This window comes from Siphateles boraxobius, unplaced genomic scaffold (genome assembly GCF_051911475.1).
Source record: "Siphateles boraxobius isolate OS27281-9 unplaced genomic scaffold, OSU_SipBor_1 56, whole genome shotgun sequence".
NCBI lineage: Eukaryota > Metazoa > Chordata > Actinopteri > Cypriniformes > Leuciscidae > Siphateles > Siphateles boraxobius.
Window position 1 is genome coordinate 6696904 of NW_027509182.1, and position 19055 is coordinate 6715958.

The 19055-nt window shown below is 35.6% G+C and overlaps 1 protein-coding gene across 1 annotated transcript in view; it reads left to right on the forward strand.

The window, feature by feature from the left end:
• Window positions 1-19055, forward strand: part of tmem132e (transmembrane protein 132E) — a 386941-nt gene that overhangs the window by 258559 nt on the left and 109327 nt on the right. The window lies entirely within an intron of this gene.

Genomic DNA, 19055 nt, shown 5'->3' on the forward strand with positions numbered 1-19055 from the left:
GGATTAAACCACCTAAAGAATACATTAGGAACCCAACCCCCTCCCCCAGCTCTGCCCGATTCATCAAGTTTCACAAGGACTGTTTACATGCGCAAGAGTCCTGAAGTATTCATTGAATTTAAGGCCATTATAGCAGAACACTATTGAGCATGAAGACTTATTTTTTTACCCCCCAATAAAAGAAGAACAAAAGAAATGTCATGGCCCACATTTTACAGTTTACCTGTGTTATTGTTAAGGACGTGCATGAAAATTAATACGTTTATTAAATTACTGAACAGAATTACAAAAAAAAAAAAAAATCTGGATTATAAATGACAAAACCTAGAAAATAATCTTCTTCTTTTTTTTATTTTTAATCATGTTTTAAAAATGTATTTTGCCAGTAAATGAAATTGGCTTAGACTTAAAAATAACATTTGCGTTGTCAAACAAAAATGTGCAGAGATTGTAATTATTTCCAAACATTACTGAATTAGTACTACTATTGCAGAAAGGAAGGGAAATTGTTGATTATTGCTGCCGGGCCTTTTTGACAAGAATTATGTCTAAATTCCTCAGCGTATGAGACAGAGTTTATGTTTATTTTTGAATTCCTGTCTGCTGAATCAACCTGTAATCATGTTATTATTTTTTGGTTCTCAGGAGCTTCTTAAAAGCATTTCCCAGACAGCTTCAATCCACTAATTATACATAATGTCCAAGACTCTCTGTTACCACACAAATACCCCATGGACCTGCTTTTAATACTATAAATAAGTGCTAAATTGGATATACACAGAGGGTTCAAGATCCTTTGGTTGTGTTGGACCAATGTGAGAGAGTTTTAGGCTGGTTCATTAATAGATGGTTTTCTGTGCTGTTTTGAGCACTGTTGACTATAATCTGTAATTTATGAAGTCTTACATAAAAGCAACATAGCAGTTCTGTGACTTGGGATAAAATAAATATATACATAGTTTTTGAACTAGATTCTTTTGCAGCTGAAGTGTATCAATGAAGTTTATAGCAGTCACATTAAAGTTATAATTTTCATTACATTATTGTTATAGCCTTTTAAAATATAAATACTGTTTATATTAAAATATATAATACACTTTCAGACCGAAATATTGAAAATGTTTTAGCGGGGCAGGTAAAAGTCTCTGCTGGCCGAGATTGGCATAGACTTTTAATGAGAACATTAACAGAGTAAAACATGAAACATTGGGGTCTGGTCAAGAGAGTGTGGCGTTCCTGTCCCGTTTGTCTCACTGTCAGTCACAGGAGGGAGGGATTTTAAGCAGTGACAGTTGAAGTGTTTTCCGAGGGTTTAGCTTCCCTGTCTTTTTAGCTATTCTATGAGGGCAGAACCAAGGTAAAGCTGTCACAGCCGGGCCGTTAATCTCCCATTCACACCTCTTATCACCATGACAGAGACAGATGTGATAGACTGCTCCACAAGCAAGGAAATCCTTTTGACAAAACTGCTGGAGCTGTTTATTCTTGTGCCCAGCTCTTCCTCAAAGTGCTTCTCGACCAGAATGCACAAGCACATAATGGAGCTCAGCCCCTTACATCCCAGTTGGGCACAAGGGAATGCATTGTCAGTTTCAGAGGCACTAACTGATAGAAAAACACAATTGTTTGTTAGGAACTTATTTTTTCTTCTTTTTTAAGGGTTTGTGGCGAAAGACCTAAAAAATGTGTAAATGTTGAAAGGAGACCAGGCAGAGATGGGGAGAAAGAAATTGTCTCAGTTACTTTGTATTTTGGGGATTTTTGAGCCTTTATTTACAGGTCTGTCTTGAGGCAGACAGGAAAGTGGAGGCGAGAGAGGTGGAATGGAATCCAGACATGATCCTGGCCAAATTCAAACCTGGATCCCTGTGAGCCAATAGCTCGTATACTGTATGTTGTGAACAAGTGTGCTATCTTGAAAAAAGTAGGCGACTTTTGAATGGTTGAATATTTTGTCATGTCATGTCAATTTCAGTCAGTTTTCCTCAGACTAAAATGTGTCTTTATTTAAGTAATTATTATTAGGCGTATGTTCTGTTTTATGGACATTCCGGGGGGCAATTGTAGTGTTCTCTATGTAACTATTCTTTCTAGATCTATCTTTTTATCTTTGCTTTTTTCATCATATTTCTGTTGACATGTTTCAATGAATAGTTTAATTGGCACAATCCCCATTTTTATGTCTCACCTTTGTTATTTGACAGTCAATATGTACTTCAGTAATGCCCAATGTTATCAGCAATTTCATTAACAAAAATAATGGGAGTAAGTGGGCACTCTGACTTTGATTGCACATCATTCCTATTACTACTTTAATTTTGGGTTGATGCATTAAATGTTGAATGTTTATTTACTCTGATATGCTTCAGCATATTTGGCCAGTCACACAATCACATTTCAGTTGTTACTCATAATGAGGTCACAATTCCAATCAGCAATCTCGAACTGGCACTCAAATCTTGCTGGCTATGAAACATGTTTGGCAATGAGCTTGAATGAGATGCGGCAGGACACATCCGTTGCCTCTCATTCAAGCAGTTCTACAATACTGCCATTTTTTTGAAAACCATTAATATTTAAGCATACAAAAAAAATCATTTTAAGCCTAGGAAAATGTTGCTGTGATTCAGTTGTGGTGATGCTAATCATAGTTGGAAATTAACAGGGTTTGGGGCAAAAATATCACCAAAATTAATTAAAATGGCCCCAAAATTCAAAATATGGGGCATATGAGTCTTGTTTGTTTGTTTTTATGTTCATATAATTGGCTCTAGCGTCCTCATGACCCTAAGCGGTTTGGAATATGGATGCTACTTGAATACAACAGTTCAATAAACAAGAAGTTAATATTAAGTAACTTACATTTCTGAACAAAAGTCGCCACTTTCATCACAGACAAAATGTCTACTTCCATTTCATCATCATTTTAATTGAAAAGTTGATTTCTGTCACTAATGCTAATGTTACTGTACATGCAGCGCTTGTAATATATATTCATACATGTATATAAATCATACATGTGTGCAACTGAGTGCTTCTGTTGACGCTGATATTTCAACACACTTCCATTTCAGTATCTCAGACACCACAAATAACAATCTTCTCCATGACATACATACACACAGACACACCATTCTCTCTGGATATAAAATCTAGCTTTGAGTCAGACAAAAACATCTTTCTGTCATGTTGATTTGATGCACAATTTTGTGACTGGAGTAATGGAACACTGCAGTGTTAACATGATGTAGATGAAGGCAGTGTGGTGTTTGGAAAATATCTGTTTTTTTATGAAATCTGTTGTTTTGAAAAATCACAAGTTCTGTAGAAATGTATCCATCCACAAGAGGATTTGCAAATCTAGTGTCTCCTGGGACAATATGTGTGATTTATAACTGAGACATGCATATTTTCTCGATCTTCAAGCCTGGTTTACTATATCACACCTGTTTTATAGTGTATTTTTTCTATCATGCTGTTATTCAAGCTTGTCAATAAAGTAGTGGTGCACAATAGGATCAGCTGATACTGATCACCAATATTTATTTTTAAAGGGATATGAAAGGGTCAGCTTGAGTCTTAGAAGTTAATAGAAGTTAATATTCAACATCAAAATGCACCACACTCTAAAATTTCAGACTATTTACATTTTGTAAAATACTTAAAGGGGACCTACATTTTCAACTGTCTTTAGTGTTTAATGTCTTGCAAAGTTACAAAGCACAAAGTCCACTCCAAAGTTAACTCCCTGAAACGCCTCGATTGTAGTCTTCTTGTAGTTTTCTTCTGGAAATGAACACATAACAATATTCCTCATTTAAATCATTCCCGCCCAAGGCATTTGCAAAAAAAATAAAAATGGGTTGAGCCTGGTTGAGTTGCATTAGTAGTGTGTGAGACTAAGGGGCGTGATATTTCCGAAACATGATCAAAGTGGATGACCAATCACAACACACTGGTCCAGCCGACCAATCACAGCACATTGCACTTTTCGAAAGGAGGGGCTTCATAGAGACAGGAACTAAATAGAGTTTTACAGACAGACTGGGAAGAGAGGTGATGCATCAATGTAAAATGTGTGAAAAATAATGATTTTTTTGAGCATTCAAACATGAAAACCTATTCTAGTAGACCCCAAAAACAAAACCAAGACTGTATAAAATGGGCATAAATTAAATATAGATCATTAAATACAAAGATCATTGTGATTTACAAATAAGAGAAATATATCAATTACAAGTTCAAAAACTGCTCCAGTGAGAAATCATTAGGATCTGTAATCATATCTGATTTCTGATTTGGCATGTTGCTGTAATGCAAACTATTTTAAGCTACAGCATGAAGACAGTTACATGTAAACATATATCTATATATAATCATTCATACGTGCATAAATACATAAACACTATCTATTGACATATCTCTGTAGATCTGAGTTTGTGTGTGCTTGAGTGAGATAGACATCACACATAAGAATACAAACAGTAATTGATCCCTTCTCCTGTATCGTATGTAAATTAATTTCAAACCAAGCAATGCAGGAAATTCTAAATGTCACCATTGTGTTTATGAAAGTAAAAACAAAAAGCTAGATGGAATGCAATCCAGAGTATATTTCATTTGGGAAGGCATCCTAAAAGCACTGCACTCCTGCCGCAAGATGCTGAAAAACTGCAAGGTGCAATGCAGTCTCAAAGATGTCAGTTAGCATGTGCACATAAACTGACAAACAAACAAAATATTTAATTGTCTGTATTAGTGCTGGATATCTCCCTCCATGTGGTTTCCTCAAAACATTTTCATTTGTTACTGGTTCTAGGCCAGACTGCTAACAGCAGTAAGTCCTCAACTGGATCCACTACACAAATGTACCAGCCTGTCTTTGTCAGTCAACACCTCAGCAAAAGCAAGCACAAAATCGTCAAACATAGCAGTCCATTTTCAGACAGTTCCAAGAATTGAATGGTTGTTTGTACAGTTAACTCAAGTGCTTACCTAAAAACATTGTCCTGTACAGATCCACAAGATCACAGTTAGTGTCTCTTATTGCATATCATTAGTAAAGCAGCAAAAACAACCCATCATGTAATGGGGCAAAGTCTGAAAGGGTTAATTCAAACATAAATATAGTAGGTTAACCTCCACCAAGTGTTTAAAACCCATTAAGACCCTGAGCCAATCCACAGTGGATTTAGGAGCACTTGTGATCGGCCGATTTAAAATTGAACCTGGCATATCACTTTACTGTGTGAACCTGCACTTATGCACTGTAGGGACTTTAACAGTGATTTTAGTGGGACGGGGCCAAAAAGATGGGGTAGTTACACCACCCTGTGGTTTAGTTTTACTCGAATGAAGAAATCAATGATTATATAAACGTTCAGTCATGAATATTTTGCAGTTCAGCTCAGTTGTTTTGACACTGCAAGGGGCAAAACTTTCTATATGAATCTGTGTGAACCAAATGAAATGAATGTTGGTCAAGATAGATACTATAGATGGATGATGGATGGATGGATGGATGGATGGATGGATATGGATTGATGGAAATGCAAAATCTGTCCCACTTTACTTAACCTCATGCATTCCAAACCTCTATGACTTTCTTTTCTTCTGTGGAACACAAAATATTTTGAAGATTTTTTTTGACAGTTTTGGTGCCCTTTGACTTCCCTTGTATGTACAAAAAAAGACAATTCTCAAAATACTGCTTTTATTAGAAATGTAAAGCAATCAGACTGTGCTCTAATGGCCAGTGTTATTTACAGCAGTGATTTACTAATACTCTGTTTAATTGTGACTTTTGTCTTGTCTACTGTATGCAAAATGATCTAATAATTATGACAGAGCACATCTTGTAAAAAATCCTTTGACGGGATTACCTCAGACCACATCTCTCAATTTGCAGTTCGTTCCAATATTCAATTCACATTTATTTTTATAGTGCTTTTCACAATACATATAATTTCAAAGCAGCTTTACAGAAAATGCCATACTCTATGTTATAATTAGAGTAGCTAATCTGTTATCAGAGGTGACTGTGTCAAATTAATGTTCATATGGAAGAAATGTACAGTTCTAAGATAATACAAATCATGCAGTTAGCTAACATCATGTATTCAGATAAGCAAAAACAATGTGAATGTTAAATATGTCAATATTTCAGGCATGCATATGCATCATGATAATGCAGTTTTTAATGCAGTGTCTGCATATTTATATTGATGTTTAAGTCTATTTTAAAGTTTAGAGAAAGTAGAAAATTGTTAAGTAAAACCAAATTATAATTATTTTTTTGTATAAGATAAAAATAATATAAATAATAAACACTTATTACAACAATAAATATAATTCTTATGATTATAAAATATTATTTTAGATTATATTAAGAAAAAAAATCCCAATCACAGACTAAACAAATATTGAGTATCTTTACTATAAAGGCACCATTTAATGTAAATTACTGAACAACAAATACACTATTTTTATATGTATTATCATGCCACCAGGGACAGAGGTTTGGAAGATAGATGTAGGCGACAGTACAAATTAGATCAAACTAAGCTTGTGTGTGCTGGTGGGATACCACAGCCTTAACCACACATGGACACTGGCCTTTACAACAGCCTATGTAGCTTGTGTAAATGCATATACAGGCCAAAATTCAATGGACTGCAAAGCGGCAGTGAAAACCACTTCTCTACTGTGGCCTATTAAAGAGCCAAAGCCCGACATAGCATAAAACGGCCACTTTGTAAAGGCGCTTGTGGTATGGTGATCCTGAACGTCCCGTATTCCCAAGCCTCTGCTTGATTTAAAAAACAAATTGCTGTTTCAGCTTTCCCCCCGCTCAGCCTATTTCTCCAGTCTCTAGGTGGATTTAATATCTCCCCTGAAGGATTGTTTTGAAAGAAGGCTAACCTTGGTGCTAGCTTTGAGGAAAGTTCCCAGGGCAGTCCATTAGCGTCTTGTGAATGGTGTTGACCCGATACAACCGAGCTTAGCGTTCAAATGGCCTTAGAGAGGTCCTGGTAGCTCTTCTTACACATTAAAAAAAAGTTGCATTCACTCCAAGGAGCTTTTAAAAAAGTTGCTCTCTATTGTTCCGCTTTTTCAATCAATAAATCATACGCTTGACTTGTGAGAGTTTCCTGAATATTTAATAGAAATGGCTTGTTTCCTTTTATCTGCCAGCTCTCGCAAGAGAGATCAAGAAATCATCGCTAACCATTGACTAGGCATTGTTTCCTTTTATCGGTCCAATCTGATGCATGACAACTCTTAGTTGAAAGCATTGTGCAAGAGGATGAATATGATCTGACCTAATAGCATGCTCTGATTTTCAATGCTTTAATAAAAATTCCCTTTGAAAATGACTTCAGTGCTTTCCCGTGTCCTTAAAATGCCTACCTGACCTGAACATGACTCTAGCTGATTCTCTTTATGTTGGCTGCTAATTAGTGTAGACTAATTTGATTTATGGCATAAAGTATTGTCCTCATTGCAGCTTATTCTGACCAAGAACCACTTACAACCATGGCTTGAAAATGTGTAGTGTTTGTGATAAGAATTTTTGGCCATACAAAGGTACTAGCCTATGTGGATATCTGCTGACTTAATATATGATATTGATAGTTCAGCCCAAATGGTAAATTCTGTCATCATTTACTCACCCTCATGTCGTTCCAAACCCTTCTTTCTTCTGTTGAACACAAAAGAAAGTATTTTGAAAAAGGATATTTTCATGGATATGGTACCATTGAATTACTTAATTTGGGGTCATTAAGGTTTTTTCCACTTTTTTAAAATAAATACTTGATACTTGAATTACATTGTTGCAAAACAATAAATCCTGTTTTATTTAGGCTAAACTTTGAATTCATCAAAAAATATCCCAAAAATCGTTTTAACCACAAATACATATAGCAGAACAACTGTTATGATCTTTGATAATAATAAATGTTTCTTGAGTGGGAAATCATCATATTAGAATGATTTCTGAAGGATCATGTGACACTTAAGACTACTGAAAATTCAGCTTTGCATCACAGGAATAAATTACATTGTAAAATATATCAAATTGGTTATCTTTTTAATGATGAAATAAATGCACCGTTTATTGGTCTCCTTTTAAATTCCTTTTAAATTTTTTTTTTTTTTAGCACCAACAGCACATATTGAATCTTGTTTAACTCTTGCATAATGCTTCTAGTCCTCTATGTACGTGGAGCTTTTACAAGTTTAATTCCGGCTCTGATTTTTAATGAGACCGGGCACAGGAAACAGTAAAACGGAAATAGCGAGTCATCGTGTTTGTTTAGCATAAAGGTATATAGATACAGTCACGCTCCACCAGTGTTAAGTTAAACAATGGAAAATCAAAATCTGTCAAAGTGCTGTGTGAGTTTTGGTTAGCTGAGTAAGTAAAACTGTCATATATGGAGGTCAGTGATAATGGTCTAAATGTGTGGCCATTGAAGCTGAGGTATGACTTCTCAGCCAGTGATATCAATGGTCCCTGTCAAACACAAGGCCGCATCTACAGCTCTATTCTCTCTGGGGAAGTGTCAGCAGGTAACAATCTATTGGCATGACCGCTTAAGCTCCAGGGGATAGATATCCCATCAATACTGATGTCTATCGTCTGATTGTGCCGTGTCGAAAAATTAGCAAACACCTGTTGAACATTCATAATGAACTGCACTGCCGTCGTGATGGACTGCGCTCCTTCTCATAAAGCATGCTTCATTAGAGACATTTTATGGGAATATTCCTGCAACCTGAATTACATTATCATTAAAAAGCAATAACAATAGTAATGTGTAATTTCAGATGTGAAATTTCTACAAATTAAGTATACAGTTTCATTACCTCAATGCATAATGTATTTAAAATGTATAATGAAGGCTGTAATTTAAAAGGACATATCATGAAAACAGGATTTTCTTTGCTCTTTCTCATGTTCACAATGTAAAGCTCCCCCACATCCACAGCTTGGCAGGGGTGTTATAATTAATTTCATATGCAAAGCAGTTAGCCATAGCCATAGTCATAGATAACTTACATAAAGAGGTTTTAAAGGCGCCGTAGCACAAGCGTCAAAGAGAGAGTGGAAAATTATAATGTAAAACTGAAATTTGTATTTCAACAATTTTACAACATTTATTTATGTAGGTAGGGTTTATATATATATGATATATATATATATATATATATATATATATATATATATATATATATATGATATCACATATATCATATATCACAATCACCCTGAATTCACCCTCGATAGTACATATAGTTAATTTTTCATGTTTTGTTACTGATTAATATAATAATATAATTCATATAATATCAATCAATTAACATTATTTGTTGAAGCCATTTAAAAATAACACAAGTTGACCAAAGTGCTTTACATGTCTAAAAATTACTCAATATACAACACTGATCAGGGTCTCAAAAACCTAGGTATGTTTTCAGCATCTAAAAAAAATACTAACGAGTCACAGATATTCAGAGTATTCCAAAGACATAATTAATATAATAATATTTTCAAACATGTGTTCTGTACTCTATGGAACGCAAAGGTTTGCTTTTTTTACACCGTTACAAAAAATGGAACCTTGGACGGGAACTTTCAAGCTTTAAAAAAACATGCAGAAGCATCATAAAAGTCCCAAGTCCATTTGGTTCTAGTCTTCTGAAATCGTAGAATATCTTTGTGTCAAGAACAGACCAAAATGAAAGCCATTTATTCACAATAATCTTAGTATGAAAACCATCTCCTAGTTCAGCAAGTGGCGTCAGTGGACGTTTTGAATTGTCATCAAAGGTCCTTCCTAATCGTGTGAAAAGATTACTACAGTGATTATTAAAGTGATCCTAAAGAGCTTTGAAATGGCAATAGACAAACATCTATTAGACTACCTGAGGATGATTCTTACATATTAATTAAATTTTTCCATTGTGCCGGAAATATAACGCCACTTTGGTGACAGTCATGCATGAAAGAGTTTGATGACAGCTTGAGTGGCGCAGTTGATGCACAAGACATGTCACATCAATTTCCTGAGCATCTCGTGCATGTCTCGCCAATGTTCGTATCCAGTGTCTAATCAGTAACGATTTGAATGAACTTGTCACAAGAGCAAGTAGTTATTTTGCTTTGAGACAAGACAATGAAAATGGTACCGTGCAGTAAAAACGTCTGTGTTTATAACACAAGCAGTAATAGTGCCTGTAATATTCTATTGTTTAGTCCGGCTCTGATCTAGCTGTGACCTATAATACTACATTAAACTTTAATGTTCGCATTTGCCATAAATCATTTTTACATTTGAATAAGTGCAATCGTAGCTTATAAGGAGCAGGTTTCCCCCCGCGGATTGCAAGAGCTGACAGGCCAAGATCACAATCTTCTCAAATTCATCAGCAATATTCAAGGCTTAAGGTTTTAAGGTTTATTGTATTTACTATTGTTGATAAGCCGTTTTCAGGGACGGGCAGGGTGTTCATCTCCAAATCCTTGCCAGCTTAGTGGAGTCATTCCAATGAAAGACCACGACTCGCATTTCTTGAATGAAAACTGAAATATTGCTCTCGGTGCAGTCGTTAAAGAATAGTGTTCTTGTACGGCGGACTTAGGTGGGTCTTTATCTGCTGCGATCAATGGTCTCGGAGATAGAACATCTGGATATATTGCAGGATTTTCACTCCTAGCTTCACATGGTGCTCATAAGTAGTTTCAAAACCTTGACCTTCTTATGGTGACTTGATAGGAGATTTTAGGCAGAGGTGGAAAGAGTACTAAAAAAAAGTAAGAAAGTAAGTAAGAAATTATTTACTTGAGGAAGTTTTACTGAAAAATAATAAGACTCAAGTAAGAGTAAATAAGTAGTTTGCTGAAAAACTATCCACGTAACTACGTTATAAAGTACTTTAGAATTATTTTTCTATTTTTACCTAAAATGAGGCGATGTGAGCATTATGGAGTGCTAATCACTCTCATGTCATGTCTGTTTCATTCATACTGGAAGCCGGAGAGCGCCCTCACGCAAAAAGTCCACCAGTGAGACTCATAGACCCATAAATCTTACGACGTTCCATGGACAAAGACATTAGATATAGCTATAGCTTGAAGTGCCTTGAAACATGCAGCGTTATTCAGTGCGTTGACGTAGTTTCCAATGAAACAGGAAGACAGGGCAGAACATATCGAACAGCTCCTTCCCTTTTTTAAAATAGCCAATAGCGTTTCGTTTATATTACAGCTCAGCCAGAGCCGTTAAACTCAGTAAAGCTGCAGTTTCCTCCTAATCTCTAACCGTTTCTCCTCCTAATCTCCTCCATAACGCTTTAAAATACAGCATTCTTTGCAGAATTCAAATGGTTCCGATACGTTTTCTTGTATGCGCAGAGTCACGCAAACGGTCTATGACTTCCATTCTTCCAGACTTCATTCGCCCCAATGGAAAGCATATTTACACTGTCTGAATCGTTCCCTATCCCCTATATAGTGCACTACGTGCCGTAACTTTGTAGAAAAAATAGTAAACATCTGAACAAGTGACCGATTTTAGTCGCAGCTTCAGCATCTTTATATAGTGTATGGGCGGGACGCTTTAGATTCTAGTGAGCATTTGATTGGACAGAAAATCTGATGAGACGCTGAAGTGCAGAGTGATGTCATCAAAATCATTGATCCATGTTGGCGAAAGTGAGAGACTGCATGTTTTGAATATATACACTCACCTAACGGATTATTAGGAACACCATACTAATACTGTGTTTGACCCCCTTTCGCCTTCAGAACTGCCTTAATTCTACGTGGCATTGATTCAACAAGGTGCTGAAAGCATTCTTTAGAAATGTTGGCCCATATTGATAGGATAGCATCTTGCAGTTGATGGAGATTTGTGGGATGCACATCCAGGGCACGAAGCTCCCATTCCACCACATACCAAAGATGCTCTATTGGGTTGAGATTTGGTGACTGTGGGGGCCATTTTAGTACAGTGAACTCATTGTCATGTTCAAGAAACCAATTTGAAATGATTCGAGCTTTGTGACATGGTGCATTATCCTGCTGGAAGTAGCCATCAGAGGATGGGTTCATGGTGGCCATAAAGGGATGGACATGGTCAGAAACAATGCTCAGGTAGGCCGTGGCATTTAAACGATGCCCAATTGGCACTAAGGGGCCTAAAGTGTGCCAAGAAAACATCCCCCACACCATTACACCACAACTACCAGCCTGCACAGTGGTAACAAGGCATGATGGATCCATGTTCTCATTCTGTTTACACCAAATTCTGACTCTACCATCTGAATGTCTCAACAGAAATTGAGACTCATCAGACCAGGCAAGATTTTTCCAGTCTTCAACTGTCCAATTTTGGTGAGCTCTTGCAAATTGTAGCCTCTTTTTCCTATTTGTAGTAGAGATGAGTGGTACCCGGTGGGGTCTTCTGCTGTTGTAGCCCATCTGCCTCAAGGTTGTGCGTGTTGTGGCTTCACAAATGCTTTGCTGCATACCTCGGTTGTAACGAGTGGTTATTTCAGTCAAAGTTGCTCTTCTATCAGCTTGAATCAGTCGGCCCATTCTCCTCTGACCTCTAGCATCAACAAGGCATTTTCGCCCACAAGACTGCCGCATACTGGATGTTTTTCCCTTTTCACACCATTCATTGTAAACCCTAGAAATAGTTGTGCGTGAAAATCCCAGTAACTGAGCAGATTGTGAAATACTCAGACCGGCCCGTCTGGCACCAACAAACATGCCACGCTCAAAATTGCTTAAATCACCTTTCTTTCCCATTCTGACATTCAGTTTGGAGTTCAGGAGATTGTCTTGACCAGGACCACAGCCCTAAATGCATTGAAGCAACTGCCATGTGATTGGTTGATTAGATAATTGCATTAATGAGAAATTGAACAGGTGTTCCTAATAATCCTTTAGGTGAGTGTATATATATATATCTTATATCTTCTAAATGTGAATTTTGTCATTGCTTTGGAGCACAATAACTTGTATATAACAGTAAGACTATAATATTCATTCCAAATTATAAGAGAAATTGAACAGGTGTTCCTAATAATCCTTTAGGTGAGTGTATATATATATCTTATATCTTCTAAATGTGAATTTTGTCATTGCTTTGGAGCACAATAACTTCTATATAACAGTAAGACTAACATATTCATTCCAAAAGTAAAAAAAAGCTTCATGGGGACTTTATTAACATGCAGATAGTGACGTTTTGACTGATGAAACATGAAGACAATAAACACATCACTGCAATGATAATCTGTGATTTATCTGTGTTCTTCATGTCATCGCGGGTATTTTCATAGGAATGATGTACTGTATATTTATAATGCATCGCTAATCAACATAGCCTGTATCATAGTATTGCATTTTATAAAATAATATATTTTCTGTCTTACTCTGTGTTAAAAAGCAACATGGACCATAGAAGTTATTTCAAACATGACTGACATGTATATATGCAGTATATATAGTGATTTTGAAGAAAAACATGATATTAATCTCAAACTGTCGTGTTTGACGCTATGCTATACAAACATACTGGCTATTCCTGTTGCCAAGAGCTATTGTTTTATTACTAATTTTGAAAAGTAAGTCCACGTAAGATCATTTGAATGTTTATTTTTAAGAAAGGCAAAGGCAAAGAAGGGCAAGTGAGATGTTTGATCAAAGAAATTAGGTATTAAAACAGTGTGAATAGACAGGTGGCAGTAAAAAAAATATAAAGTGGGGTAGGTTAACATATTAATAAAAATGCATTTTATTTTTTCTTCCAAAAATGTGCCAGGAGTCCACTGTTGCTAATCAGTAGTTACACTTGTACATGCATCTGATTGACAGATAAACCATGTGCTTTTATTGCATTGTTGTTAATGTTGAGGTTATTTCAGCTTCATACGAAGTTTTCTTCGTACATTTAGTTTAACTGCATTGTTAAAGAGGGCAATTATTACCATTCAACTGAAATGTGCACGTGACACTACTTACATTATTTTCTTGCTCCGTCCATGCAATAACTGAGTTCTTCTTTGAGCCGAGTTTTCTATTTACCTCAACTTCTCAGTGCTCTGGTAATATCAATGATATAACCATTTCAGAAGCTGCCAAAATTACAATTTAAAATCCGAATATGAGCATCGCTCAATCACTGAAATAATTAAACATTAGCGATGCTGATTTGTGCAGTTTGAGCGCTCAAAAAAGTAAAGATTTGAAAAATAAAATGTACTCAAGTACTGTAACGAAAGTATTTGTAATTAGTTACTTTCCAAAGTCAGTTTTTTTTTTGGCTCTGTTTTTTATTGACTGAAATGTCAAGGATCTCAAGGATTTCATGAATACGAGCTCTGCAACATACTTTTCCCATGTGATGTACCAGTCATGTCTAATTAAAACGTGATGACAAAGCTTCAGGCATTAAAGTTCATGTAAAATGTGCATAAATCCCTGCAGGGGTGACATGCTATATTCCATCTAAAGCTTTCATGTCGGCATGAAAGGAATTTTGACCGTACTTATTTTCTAATGCATCTTGTCTTATATCTTTTAGTTAGCTTTTTTTTCTACTTTCGTGTATATAGGCCTATATATAATATACTGTAGTATATTATATCATTTTTATATATGTTTTTAATAAACTGGTTCACTCATATGTGCATCACAATAAAAAAAGACTTTACCATTAACTACTTATATATTTCTAATATAATTTATTTAAGTGATATAATTTTAATATACACACCTATGGAAGAAGTAATATAATGCTTTTTAAACAAAAAATCTTGTTGAATTGCACTTCAGCATTGTATTTTTAGGGCTTGCATTTTTATGGGCTGATATTCAACATGGTTGTATATTTAAGCTGTGAATATTTCAATTCAAAACATTTCACTTACGTTTTCATTATTAAAAATTCAATAATCCATATTCACCTTACAGATTTCACTGAACCAAAAGTATAAGAAAATAGTTTTTGAATAAAATCAGCATAATCTATGCAATGACTCATACATAAACATTATTTTAACAATATTTTACTGTGAAATTGCATGTATTTTCTTAATATATATATAATGAGTTTTGCTGTGAATTATGTGGTAAATCAATATTTTTATATTCATAAAAAATACTAATGTATTTTTCAGTACAATTACAAGAATTGTTCTGTGAAATTTAATAATAGTTTTTCACTGTAAATGGTAAGGTAACTGACCGCAGATTAGGATTTCTGCATGCTTTTTCATTAAAATTATGTTGTTTAACCAAAACGCTCTAATCCGTGTAGTTTTTCAAATTTTTTCGACTGATTGTGAGGGAAGATCAAAACGTAAATATGCAAATGGAAATGGAAAAATGTGTGAGAATGGGCTGAGAATACTGTTCTCTTACTAGTAGCTGAACGCATAATCAAATTAGCCATAATATCTGTTAAATGAAGAGTGAATATGTACAACTTTGTGAATGACTGGCGTTTAAATTATGCAGAACTTTCTGTGGGATTCAGTGGGCAATGATTCCGTACAGGCGGGTTATGTACATTCACGTTTAAGCAATTTATATCATATTCTACAGAGACATAAAATGAGGAATCCACATTATTTGAAACAATAATAAACTAATGTTAATAAAGACCATTGAAAGCTGTCTTGAAATAGTTTCAAACCCCTCCCACATATTTAGTATCTGGTCTGTGCACTGAAAATGCAACAAACTGTATTGTTTATGAAGGTGAAAGCAATGTGCTTTATACTTATAATCATTTATCAACGTACCCAGACACCTTCTCAGTCAATACACTCATTAGTATTCCCAGTGGAATGGGCCCTTCCCTATTGTTTTTGTTTTCAGGCTCATTAAACAGTCTTCTAAAGTACAATCAATGCAGTTAGCAAAACTACTTGTGTGTGCGTCTCTGTTTGTGTATTTGCGGGCAGGTATGAATACACTTCAGATGTCAGACACATCTTATTACATATACACCAATTCTTGAGTTCCAAGCCAGGCAAATGACAGTGCAATGCTAAATAATGCATCAGTATCTGAATCGGTGTTCTTATGTATTTATAAAGTAATATATATGGTTAAAAAATAATTTAGTTAGTTAATAAATAAATACAAACATTATCTTTCTTTGGACATGATTTTTTTTTTTATCCATGCCACACTTTTTTTATCGTTCCAACACTGTCTTTTTCACAGCTTCTGGAAACGAGGCTACTTTTTCTCTACTATGCATAGAATCATAATTTTGCTTAGTTACTATAATTAGCCACTTAAATATTTTATAATCTGAATTTGTGGCAATGCGTCTCACCATCCGAATTCACTGGATTCTGATTTATATCCTGTCAAACTCTTAATGACAAATCTCCTCATTCCCTTTCATTTAATTCTACCATAAATGACTTTGCAGCAAAGCAATGGCACCGCATTAGCAATCAGCTCCCCGCTCAGTATCTCACGTGTTCTGTTATTAAGTCAATTTCCATCCACTCATAGCAAAAGGCACTTGTAGGACAGACAAGGGCAAGTGGTGCAAAGAGGAGCAAATACATTAGGCCTCCTGGTATTGAATGCTGAAATAATGGCAAAATATAGTTTGCGGTTTAGAGTTTGAATATCTTAAGGCCCGTTTCCCTTTAAAACATGTTCTCTGAAATGGTTATTTTCAGTGAAAACAGAAACCAAAGTGCAATAATGAAGAGAATGCAATGCAATGGCAGTTACTATTTGTGGTACGCCAAGGCCTGGCGTGATGCTAACGGTCTGAGCGCCTGTTTCTTATGTAAATCACTTCATTTGCAACTGTTGCTTGTCATGCTAACTCAAGCCAGTTCATTCGCTATAGCCTCTAAATTACAGCGACTGGCAGGCTCGTTACCATAGCCTTGGATCAAAAGGTTTGGTGGACGCTCCAGAGCTCCTATTGTTATACATACGTATTGAATATATTTTGGGTGAATTAATGAATTCTTTATTTGGCCTAACTGATGAATGCTGCTGAACTCATGAGATGCAGTAAAGTGTCATGATACTTAGATAAAACCCTTGGTACAACTGTAAAGAGCTGCACATTTAATCGAATAATCAAGATTATGATCACGGCTGCTGTGTTTAACTAAACGTGAAACTGAAGATTACAGCAGTCCATTTAGGTCTACTAAAATGAGCCTGCATCAAAATTTTCTATTTACAATTTTTTTTTGCTTCAGTTTAGTTTTATAACCAACTCCAGACTCATGAATGCAAATAAGAGGCATTTAAGTTACTCTATAGACCTGTCAATAACAATAAAGACCTAATGAGTTTTCAGCAGCCTCATCCACAGATGTAGATAGACTAACAAATGGTTTATATTTCACTTTAGTTTGCAGTGACAGCTTTAGTGATTATAGCATGATGGGAGCATTCTAATGTCACGTAGCTCACTTTCTATAAACAATTTCTACAAAATTTGATGAACAGTTTTGTTTTTCATACTGCTGGGAGGGCGCCAGCATAAAGTTTAGGCAATGTCTTTGTTTTTACTAATGCATTAAACAGTAATAAATGTATTGAAGAACACCGTTCTCGCCTTTCTTTTGTATGTGTAAACTACATAAAGTATATGGTACTGTTGCCCCAAACAAAATAAGTGTATTCATGTAAATTTTATTTGAAAATTAAAACAAAACGAATTGATTACAATTTCAAAGGAAATTGCTATTGTATTTCTAATTATTGTACAACAACTTAAAATGCTACTTCTATTTATGAATTGAAATCTTACCTAGGTTTAACAGATGTGACTTTATCAATCATGGAATTATGCAAATGCATGTTTTTGCAAATCGAATGTTGCATTCTCCTTTGTCTGCCTTATAATGATTTACATTTCAGATTGCATCATCCCAATTTTTGATCTCATGTCACATTTTGTATTCTCACTGCCTCTTCTTCATTCAATTTCCTCTATGCACATTTCCTTTGGGTACACTTGAATGCAATAATTCAAATGGAACAATTCCACTAGCACTTCTCGTGTCTCTTTATAGAGATGTTTCTGAGGTACAGCTCATTAATTAACACACTACTCTGTTCAATTTGTTCAGTAATTCAAACCGGGAAATAATATACAATGCCATTTAAGCATTTCTAAACTTTAACATACTCTGAAACAAATGACAACCTCAAGATTGCAATCGATATGCACACTTTCATAATGTGTGTGCGGTGTATGTGGGTGGGGGATTTATTTTCTAATGCTTATTGTTGTCACATTTTTTCTAAGAAAAATCTGCATGGATTATTTCCTAAAGCATTTGCCCCACTAGACAGATTATTTCAAAGGAAATTTACATGCTTGTGAGGAATTTCTTATTTTCCTTCCAGCATCTTGCATTTCCCACGAATCCAAAAAAAATAGAGTAACTTTGACATTTCAAAGGCGTATTACACATGCCGATTCCATTATCTCTCATAAGACTGCAGCTTAAAAGCTACAGAAAGCCCCCAGGATTGTATCGAGCCACAGTCATTGACCAACAGATGTGTATCCTGTTACTGAGTTCAGCAACAGCAGCCGCCACTCCACTACACCCAGAGGTCTATAAGTGGGGTTGGGAAGAGGGATCGGTGTGGCCTTTTGGTGTCATGTTGTAGTCCCATATGTGCCTTCTCTTTGTCACAGTGCAGAGCCTATGCAATGATGGGCGTGATGTATTAGAATCTGTGACCTCTCATACTGTATATCCCTGGGGGCACTGGAAGCACATAATCCGATGAAGCTATTGAAACCATATACATTAGCACTTTGATGCTTAATGTGTTTGTAATGGATTGGCTTTCAGAGGCATTAGCTCATCCCTTTAAGAGGTATTCATATCTGTTTTTACAGCCCGCAGCCACACCAAAAGTTGTTCAAACCTATGAGTGTGTGAAAGCCAATCTTTGGGCTTTCCGTTGAATGAGCACAATGATACACGTCAGGAATGTAATGGAGCAGAAGAGAACCTCTCTTGAAGTC